Here is an 11,849-nt window from a genome sequence, read left to right on the forward strand (position 1 = left end):
ATAAAGTCGACCCACAACGTTCGTAAGTTTTAAAAAATCCTTTAAATTTGAATTTTAGTTTTTTTTAATTTCTGGATATTGGGATTTCGTCTTGAGTATTTGTTCGATGTCTATAATCTTACAAAGAGTTGACAGTTTAGATTTTACGCGGTAAGAAGAAACAGATTTTGATAACATTAACATACCAAAATAAAATGAAATTCATTTTCAGTAAAGTTTTCTTTCCAACAAAACAGAATCTATTTCATCTGGGCTGATTAAGATATCCACCGGTTTCAGTTTGTAGGTGGTGTGAAGAATATCGAAATATAGCGAGGACTGATTGGAAATTTGAAATTGATAATTATTTTATGTAAAATTCAACACCAAATGATATTTTTAAACAGAAATAAACTTATACTAGCACGAATGACCAAACGTGATATTGAAGCATATATTGTTTACAATGTTTCAAAATCAGGGATGTTAGAGGATCTGGCCAGTTTCATCGTAGCATGTAACAAGGAACACAATTTCAAAGACATCAAATGGATCACATTTGGAGGATCATATGGAGGTATGCATAGTGTATCTACAGCTGTAATGACATCACAGGGTCCATTTATTCTTGTCCGTTTTAACAATGGTCCGTAAAATGTGAACTAAATTGTAAACCGAGGGGTCGGGATAAAAATAAAGTTCGTTTTATCCATCAATTATGTTGAATCTTGTTACAAGCTTTTAAACTCGTTACAAATAAGCTTGATGTTCGTGAGAGAACATGACGAATTCAGACATGATCATAGCATACCACACACAAAAAATCAACAAAAACTACATGTTTCTTCACAACCCAGTTAAATCATTCAAAAAATATCCAACACTTGATATCTACGAACAGTCCGTACGTGTCGTAAGAGACAGCCAACAGGAAGGACATTCGTGACCCACTCGTGTTATTTTGGGACAAGCCGAATACCCACTTGTGCCCTTCTGCAGGGATTTCATATTAGCGTAGGAACATCAGAACTTCTTTAAACAAGAACGATAACTCTGATTTGATTCCGATGGTACTTAACATCACCGAGGCACTCGCACATTTTCTTGTTCTTGTGAGAAACATTTGTTTTTTTTCCTTCTTAAACGAACTAACACCTCTTCAAAACAGAATCAGAAAACATGATCGTAATTACAATCAGCTCTTCCCCTTACATTTCCAAATGTATATTTCTGAGCAGGGTTAAAGAACCACAAATTACAACTGATTTATTGAATATCTGAAAATTGACTGAAATATTTTTCTCAATCTAAACATTCGTGCAACCTTGATGACATACCCCTGGTGGAATTTTTAATGTATTCGCTGAACCAAATATATGTGACCACAAAAATGTCAGATATAATCCCAAAGTTGAAGACTGAAGTTGATTAGTTACATGTAGACATAATGTTATTGTTTTTGATGTATAGTTACTGTTTTTAACAATGTTGGAAGCTCTCGTACAATCTCCAAAACAAGACGGTAAGATACACTCCGTAATACACTCATTTGGACCTTCGAGAGCCGATATCACAACCGTCAGTCTCATGATTCTTATAAGGAAAACCTTCACATTTCACAGCACAATTCTGTCAGCTCTGTGTCATACATGTTTATGGTTTGTTGTACAATAATATAATGTCATATAAACTATTTAAGTAGTCGGGATTATTTTTTATCAAAGCAACGCCCCACTACGCGCGGTCTGACTGGTTTGTCGTCTTTTCGCACATAACTGGCATCGAGACAGTGAAAAGTCTTTGATGATGTTACGGAGAGGGGCGAGTGGTGCCGAATGATTTCTTAACATAGCAAGCATCTAGAGGTGGGGGGCAAGTCTTCATGTTGGTCAGGGAAATGGGTACTGATTTAACATGGATGGTGCCCCTCCCTACTTAGAAATATTTATCGATGACTGCCAATAGTCTTACTGAAATGTGTAATTTAAACATGTATCTGAACATTTAGCGGATAAATCCACTATGTGAGTGAGTGACTTAAATTATGTTTTGTTTTAAACATATTTTATTCGTGAGAAAAGGATTGGGTACAAGTTATACAACTTAGAACACCTTCTCCGTAGTATTTACATAATATTATTTACATTCATTATACAAGATGGACAGACAGAACAGAAAGATGAGAAAGATTGGGGCAATTGCAATAATTAAGAAAATCTGTTTGATTGACAAATATATGTTTGAACAATTTTAAATATGTTTTGATTTGCATGATCAGTCAGATCTGCATTGTCACGTAACAGTAAATCAGAGTTTATTGTAACATTGGTAACACTGCGTAAATTAGCCATCATGGCAGATCTCTGTTGAGTATATAGTTGACAGTCAAATAGGTAATGATAAGAGTTTTCACAAATATATCCACAAGAACATTTAGGGTTATCTTTTATGCCAGCACGGAATAGATCGTAATTCAATTGACTACACTTGTAACGTAGTTTTGTAAGGTTGATATTAGTGATTCTCGGTCCAAAATCAAAGTATTTGGGGGCTGTGTTTTGCGTTACAACAATAGTAGGTTCAAAAGAATTCAGTGACACGCTTCTTCTAACTTCAACTGGAAATTCATTCCTCATTCTAATAGTGGGTGGAAAATACGAATTATACGAAAACTTTAATCGTAAGAAGGGAAGCGAGACATCGTCAGAGTTACGAAGATTATAGTTACTTTTAGACGCTACCATCCCAGGAACAAGATGATTAAGGTACGACGGTGCCATATTATGCTGTAGTTTGTAGAAAAGACAAAGTTTTCGCTTTCTTCTATGCTCTGTTAAAGATTCCCCACCAGTTTCATAATATAGATGTTCATGATCTGCATATTTGGGTAAACCTGCTACAATTCTTGCTGCTTCTAATTGCAGTTCTAATCTATTTGCTTGGTATTGAGCACACCCATCCCATACCTCACACGCATATTCGAAATGGGGTCTTATGAACATTACATAAATTCAATTCAATACACAGCGCGGTAATAAAAATTTGAGTTTATGTAGAGAAGAAATCATTTTTGACGTTGTTTTTACAATATTATCAATGTGGTCAGACCATTTACAATCTTTTGAAAACGTTAATCCAAATGTTTATGAGTTTCAACGGTTTTGACCCGAACCCCGTTAAAGTAGAGATTGGGTGCCTCAATATTCTTATGTAAGGTGAAAATAATTGCCTCAGTTTGATCAGGATTATATGTTATAAGCCATCGCTTTGACCAAGCCCGCAGTCTTTCCAAGTTTGAATTCAGTTCTCTTTCAATGAATAGGTGATCACGAGAAGATAAGCCTAGCGACGCATCATCAGCAAATAATCGTGTCAAGCAGTCTAAGTCATCAGCAATGTCATTGACATAAACAAGAAATAAGAAAGGACCGAGGACTGACCCTTGTGGGACACCAGCTTGTAAATATCTCGGCTTGGATAGGGCTCCATTTATAAAGACGCTTTGTGAACGATTACTTATGTAATCAGCTAGCCAATTTAACAATGAACCATGAATTCCGTACTTTTCTAATTTCAACAATAAACCTTTATGCCACACACGATCAAAAGCGTTAGAGACATCACAAAAAACCATACAATAGTGTTTTTTATCATCTAAGGCCTCACATATTTGGTCATAAATTTCAATTAATTGATGGACAGTTGAATTACCAGACAGAAATCCTGATTGGTACTTATATAATAATTGATTTACATGAAAATAGTTGTACAGATATTTGAACATCACTCTCTCAATAAAAATACTTAAATTATAAGGTCATCTCGGCAATATTTCAGCCACACAGTGAGGAGAAAATTTTGTGCAATATACTCAAGCCGTTAAATATCTGGTCCTCAAAGATGGTGTCTAAAAATAGCATGTACACTAAGTCTGAATATATCTATTATTACTTTGACAAGTAGAAGAAAAGGGGCGATAGTTCAATCGATTTCGGCCTTAGAAAAGATGGGTTATATTTTTTTCAAATTGATTGATTCCCATTATGTATCTGAAATTGGGACTACAAGGAAAGGTTTTTAAATCTTGGTATGTCCGCCCGTAATAATACGGTTTACGCTGACTGGCTGAGGTTGGATTTGCGCCGCTTTTAGCAATAGTTCAGCAACATCATGGCGGGGAACACCAGAAATGGACTTCCCATATTGCACCCATGAGGGGATTCGAACCCGAGTCTTCGACGTGACCAGCCAACGCTGTAGCCACTAGGCCTGTCCCACCGATCCAATATGGTTTATGCTGAATATGGGAGATTACCTCTGTACATAAGTTCTTATTCTCGCTGTTCTAAGTATTGATGTAAAATAATGAATCGTCGGCCCCCCCAAATCCTTCATAATGTTTGTCCATCTTGATACTAAGGGGTAAAAAATACTTGAGCAACCCGTATTTGTAAACTTTCGTGTAGATACGGATTTGGATTTGTTTGGTTATCTGAAACGGTTGGTGACCCTAATGCATTTATCAAACACTTTCGTTCCAGGGCCATCGATATCTTTAAACGAGATTGACATTCGGTTGGGTAATCGGAACCACAACGAATGTTTTTAGGCCTAGGCATTATATATTCCAGCTCCATAATTCACGTCACACTTTGTACACGGGTAGGGATACGAACCTGGACTTAGACAAGCAGATACTTGAACCACAGGGCTAACGAGTTGCCCTTATGACAGGTAAGGGCGATATGGCGCATGTACATCGGTCGAACTGTTTTAAGTGTTCAGCACTGTTCATAGCGGCGTTTACCTAACTCTCTCATTCCGACCATAGAGAGTGTTATAACTGAAATACTCTTCAAAGCGGCGTTAACCTAACTCACTCATTCCGGCCATAGAGAGTGTTATAACTGAAATACTCTTCAAAGCGCCGTTAACCTAACTCACTCATTCCGACCACAGAGAGTGTTATAACTGAAATACTCTTCAAAGCAGCGTTAACCTAGCTCTCTCATTCCGACCCAATGGCGTTTTATAACTGAAATTCTCTTCAAAGCAGCTTTAACGTAACTCATTCACTCCGACCCAAAGGTCTATTATAACTGAAATAACCCTCAAAGCGGCGTTAGATCGAGCTCACTCTCTCACCCGTCCATAAGGCGTGTTATAACTGAAATATTATTCAAAACGGCTTTAAAGTACAGAGGGAACACTTGTTAAAGCGAGTTGAATGATCAGACCATACTTGTATTATATTTGACAATGTGGGTGGTGCTCTTGGTATCAACCACAAGTTTGTCACCCAAGAAAGTAAATGAAACTGCGAGGCCAGACCTCCTTTGAACGTCTTGTGGGACAAGGTTGATCGTTGACGTCACTGGTTTGCGAAGTCCCACGGGTGATATCTCCACTATGTGTATGCTATTACGCCGTCAGTGTATAATTTGATAACTAAACGAGTCTGGCGTACTCGGATGTCTCTGTTGACAGGTAGAAGGACACCCATAAATACTTGCAGTGACCTCCGAGATACATAACGGTATATTGTCATTTGCTTGTGAATCATGTCAACATATACGACTGCAGCCTGTGTTCTCATTAACTATTTGTTTCATGAATTACCCGAGAAAGACTCAAGAATACTAATGTTTAGTAGTCCATGCTTGTCGTAAGAGGTGACTAACGAGATCAGGTTCCCAGACTTGCTGGCTTGGTTGACACATGTCATCGGTTCCAAGTTGCGCCGATCGTTGCTTATGCAGTGGATTGTCTGGTCCAGACTCTATTATCTAAAGACCGCCGCCATATAGCTGGAATATAGCCGAGTGCGGCGTAAAACTCACTCACTAACTTTAAATTTTTATAAATGTTCCCCGCCGATATAGAAATCAATACCCTGATGTGACAATGTCAGTCCTAGAGACGCATTATTTTCCTTTCCGAATAGTCTGAAATAGTCCGAATAGTCCCTGAAAAATATACGCAATCGACCCCGTGCAAGTCTAGAATGTTTAGCAAGTGTAGATTACCACAGTTTCTGAAAACGAAGAAAGTCTCTGGGCTCCTTTTTATTGTATTGTATTTCATTTTAGAAACTCTTTCCTGCAAAATATTTTCATTTCAGAGACTGGCTGTTATTCTACCTTCCGCCCATTCAGCGTTTGCAATACTTTAATTTGCCAGTTTGCCAGTTGGCTATCAGGGCCTGCTGCCACCTGCAGGCTTTAAAATCTACAGGTCCTGAATGAAATCTGCAGGCCCAGCTTGTTAATGTCAATCCAATAAATTCAAAATAGACTACACTGTACACAGTGTCAAACATTTTGTACAAAATCAATAAACGAAGCCAGTGGCACTAAGAGAAGGTTTTATTTGATAAAGGCTGACGTTGACATTTTTACGCGCAGAGCGCTGAAATACCAGGAAGTGAAACTGTAAGTTATCGTAGAATGATGGCTCGGGAATGATTCCAGAACGTTAAGAAAGGAAAGAAAACAATTGTGGGAAAAGATGCCACCAGGGCCTGCAAATATTTGAAACTGCCGACCCGATACAGTAACAACCAGAGCAGGTCCTCCAGGCCGGAGGAGTTATTTCGAACGCGGCTCCCATCCCTTCCCACAATGCATTAACTGAAGCAAGTCTGGCACATATTTAACGTTCCGTTAAGCTAAAGCCGGTGTTAAAGATTTTAACCAGCTGTTTGGAGTTAACCGGCGGCTGAGATAACCGAGTTTTGAACAGCCGGGTCCAGAACACTTATTCAATCCTGGATCCCTACAGTAAATGATCACAATCAACGTTCCTGAATTTGTTCGTGTAGATCATTTCCATGGGCTAGCCCGAGAACGGTGGAAGTAGGCCGCCATTGACGACGTCAGTCTCGACAAAAACGTACGAACATCGTATGTGTCGTTCGTTCACTTTTAAACGTCAGTTTTGCAGTCACGTGAGAGCCCTTTCGTCCAATAAAAATGCTGTATGCCGTGCAAACTTTATATTTTCAGTTATACTGTCAAAACGTGAACCACATAAATACTAATGAAAGCATGAATTAACATTTGCAGGTTGGATAACTGCTCAATGAACATTTCATCTGATTATATAATCTGCCATGAAAACGTACTGATGAAGTTCACATTAAACAAAAAATGAAATCAAATAAAGCCAAATAAGATTGCGAATCCTCCTAACTTTACCTTGCCAACTGGAAATTCTAATCTCCGAATTTTATTAAACTAAGGTTTAAAGATGTTTAAAAAATGATCATAGTTTCAAATGGCTATTATTGGTTTGTATTACGAGGGGTATGCATACTAAATGAAACACCGAGAACAAGCAGGGTTGGTTTAAGTTAACACTCAGCATGTACCGCACGTACATTGTTTCACTGTTCCAGCTGCTGCGCTTACCCCCTTGTAATAAACAATACAAGAGATTTGAAACTGAGATCGTTTGTTAAACAACTTTTATACAAGTTGGATAAAATTCGAAGATTTAAATTTTCAGTTCGCAAGTTAAAATCATAAGGATACGCTATCTTAAATTCACTTTATTTGATTTACGTTTTCGCTTAAAGTGATATTCATCGGTTCGTTTTCACCACAAACAGACTATTCTTATAATTCAGTTTTGTGTGATTAGTGTTATTTTTCATCTGTTTGTATTGTATATCTTATTTTGTTATCATCTTGAAATCAAAATTTCTGTGAGAAAAAAACAAGTGAGTGAGTTTCATTTTACGCCGCATGGGTGTGGTATGTAAGTAATCGATTCTGGACCATACAATCCAGGGATCAACAGCATGAGCATCGTTCTACGCAATTCAGGCAAATGTGTGAAACGATTTATTCCGTGTTGTTTGGGTGTAGACCGACAGTTGTCTGGGTACATGGAATGCTGTTGTGAGATAAGATAAGAACTGAAGAATCGCAGACACTATGTGTAACAACGACACCTTCTGTTCAGTGACAAACGCTGCACTGCAAGGTGTTACGAAGTGCTGTATGGCAGTGTACGTCTGAGGTACGTTTTGACGGTTATCCGAGTTAGTTATCCGAAAGAATCGTGATGTACATCTATTTTCTCAGCAATATTTAGTGTTATTTAAGGGCAATATGTTTAATCGGTGGCAAGTTAAATTGTATTATGATGCGACGTTTCAGTAGAACTTTATGTACCACCCAGGAAGAGTTAGAATTGGTCTGCCCCAGCTAATGCAGGGAACTGGGTGACTTGGACTCCCTGACTTGATTGACACATGTCATCGTGTTCCATTTGCGTAGATCGATAGTCATGCTGTTGATCACTGGATTGTCTGGTCAAGGTCAATTGTTTACACACCATATATCTGGACATAGCTGAGTGTGATATTAAACACCAAACAAAGATCTAATCCCTTTAGGCCTGTATTGTTGAACTGAGCGTTTAGAGAGTATGAATGTTGAGTAAAAATATCCTCTTTAAATACCTAATAAAGGGAACGGTAACATCGTAACAGAATAGTGAAGTTGTCATTTATGGCAAATCTTGGCATTACTATATTCATAAACGGCAATCAAGCAATTATTCATAAGTGCACATTTTCATATGTAAGTCACATCCGATAAAACACAAGTTGTGCTACTTCGAAAATCAGCTCCTAACTGTAGTCATCTATGGTTTCAGAGACACAAGGTCAAGGTCTGTTTCAGAGACACAAGGTCAAGGTCTGATGGTTGAAACTTGTTCAGTGTTATTGTGGACTTTGTCTCTTTACTTAGTATATATATAGTTCTGGCTGGATCCTACATGTACAGCACTCGAGATCAGAATCTGCTTATCGACCCCAACGTCCATGAATATGTTCCACATATTCACCCAGGCACTGCAAGACAATAATCTGGTTTTCTTACATTTAACAGTCATGAATGACGTTTTTAAGAGATAATCTGCCAACATGGTTTTAATCCTTAGAATATGCATGTGGCCGTGACTAATACTTTGGGGTTATTTTTCTTATTTTTTGTCATGAAAGGTACTAGACACCTTTACTAGAAAGGTACTAGATAAAATCTCAGCCCCGTCCACGGCTTGAACATTTATCATCAGCTCTACAATCCGGCGCATTGTCTAAACCAGATTATTTCTTCATACCCAGTGAGTGCCGGTTTTGACAGCTTCCACTGTACATGTATTACATTAAATGTTATCATTGTGAGTGAGTGAGTGAGTTGGGTTTTACGCCGATTTTAACAATATTCCAGAAATATCACGGCCGGAGACGCCAGAAATTAGCTTCAAACAATTTACCCATCTTGGGAATCGAACCCGGGATTTTAGTGTGACGAAGGAACGCTTTAACCACTGGGCTAGAATCCGCAATATGATTGCTGTAGAAAACTGTCCTTGTATTAGATTTTGCCCCTAATTACGGTTAAAGTGTTAGTTGATATAAAGTTACCTCAATGCATTCAGTACAGTGATATGTCTACAGCTTGTAAGTGAGTGAATAAATTTAGAATTTCCCTGCCATTCTGTGGCGGCGGGAAGAGCAGAGACTTGTCCAATGGTTGACCAAATATATTGCAGCCCGACCCATGCAGATCCGGATTAGAGATTTTCACCAACCCATGCTTGTCGTTATTCATGCTAACGGCATATAAGGTGGTCAGACTTGCTGACATGGTTGACAAATGTGCTATCATAGTTGCATAGGACGATGCTCACGCTGGTGATCAGTGAATTATCTCGTCCAGACTACATGTATTATTTTCTGACCGACGTCATGTAGCTGGAATATTGCTGAGTGCGGCGTTAAACAACCAGTCTGTATCCATAATGCAGCCCAGGCACAGATACTGTCATGTTATCGGATATTCTGGACTATTTTTGGATCTAAGCGCTACGTTGATCGTAACTCACTCACCGTAACACAGATGTATGACAGTCGTAGAGCTAGGGTGATCGTAATTCCCTTACCGTAACATAGATGTATGGCTGTCGTAATGCTAAGGAGATTGCAGCTCCCTTACCGTAACATAGATGTATGGCCGTCGTAATGCTAAGGAGATTGCAACTCCCTTACCGTAACATAGATGTATGGCCGTCGTAATGCTAAAGAGATTGCAACTCCCTTACCGCAACATAGATATATGGCTGTCGTAATGCTAAGGAGATCGCAACTTCCTTGCCGTAACATAGATGTATGGCTGTCGTAGAGCTAGGGTGATCGCAACTCCCTTACCGTAACATAGATGTATGGCTGTCGGAATACTAAGGGGGTTGCAACTCCCTTACCGTAACATAGATGTATTCCTGTCGTAATGTTAAGGAGATCGCAACTTCCTTAACTTAACATAGATGTATGGCTGTCGTAGAGCTAGGGTGATCGCCGCTCCCTTACCGTAACATAGATGTATGGCTGTCGTAATGCTAAGGAGATTACAACTCCCTTACCGCAACATAGATGTATGGCTGTCGTAGAGCTAGTGTGATCGTAACTCTCCCACCATAACACAGATGTATGACAGTCGTAGAGCTAGGGTGATCGTAATTCCCTTACCGTAAGATAGATGTATGGCAGTCGTAGAGCGAGAGTGATCGTAACCTCCTTACCGTAACATAGATGTATTTCCGTCGTAATGCTAAGGAGATTGCAGCTCCCTTACCGTAACATAGATGTATGGCCGTCGTAATGCTAAGGAGATCGCAACTTCCTTGCCGTAACATAGATGTTTGGCCGTCGTAGAGCTAGGGTGATCGCAGCTCCCTTACCGTAACATAGATGTATGACAGACGTAGAGCTAGTGTGATCGTAACTCTCTAACCGTAACATAGATGTATGAGAGTCGTAGAGCTAGTGTGATCGTAACTCTCTTACCGTAAGATAGATGTATGACAGTCGTAGAACTAGTGTGATCGTAACTCTCTTACCGTAACATAGACGTATGGCCGTCGTAGCGCTAGGGTGATCGTAGTCCTTACCGTGACAAAGACGTATTACTGTCGTAGCACTGGGATGATCGTAACGCCCTTACCGTACGCGTAACAGTCGTACCTTAATACAGCGGTCGTTGCGCTAGGGTAGTCGTAACACAGACACACAACTACGGTGATCCTAACCTCCAGACTTGAACCCAGACTTATAGCGGCCGTTGCGCTAAGGAGTCGTAAATCCCATGCCCTACCACAGACGAACACCTCGACGTCGTTAACATACCAGGGCCTAGATTTTCGCAGCTCTCTTAGCGCTAAGACAGTCATGAGTGCCATTCATTAAAATTGACTTACGACTATCTTAGCGCAAAGAGAGCTTCGAAAATCTATGCCCAGGAAGATAACTGGCGTCTTATTCACGGCACCATTAGCCTGTTTAGGTAAAGTCCGTTTCACATACGTGTGTCTGTGGAAAATCCTCCTATACCAGCGTGCCGTGTGGAAATCAGCTCTCAAGTACTTGCTGGTAAGTGGAAGATAGAGGTTTATCATCAGTAGGGTGCGACAAGGTGATCGATAATATCGGAATTCACTTAGGGTGTAACGGAACGGTTAGTGCAGGTAGTCATTGCTCTGTACATAACATAGTGTTAGAAACTAATTTTATCCTCATCACGTTTCTACAAAGCCGGAGAATGGAACATGCTGATTTGACACTCGTTTCGCGCATCAAAATACATGTACATGTGTTCTGGCGACACTCCTTTAAGAAGTGGAATCATTTTTCATAAAAAACGAATGTTTGAAAAACAAAATCTTAATAGTACTGAACTTTCAGTTTAGTTTGTTAATATACGAAAAATGTGTCCATCGTTTAAGTAAGAAACACGTATGTTGTCACGTGATCCGAAACGGCATAACGGGAGATCCTGGGAACGGGAATATGCGATCAAGAA

The sequence above is a fragment of the Haliotis asinina genome, chromosome 4 (assembly GCF_037392515.1).
Source record: "Haliotis asinina isolate JCU_RB_2024 chromosome 4, JCU_Hal_asi_v2, whole genome shotgun sequence".
Taxonomy (NCBI): domain Eukaryota; kingdom Metazoa; phylum Mollusca; class Gastropoda; order Lepetellida; family Haliotidae; genus Haliotis; species Haliotis asinina.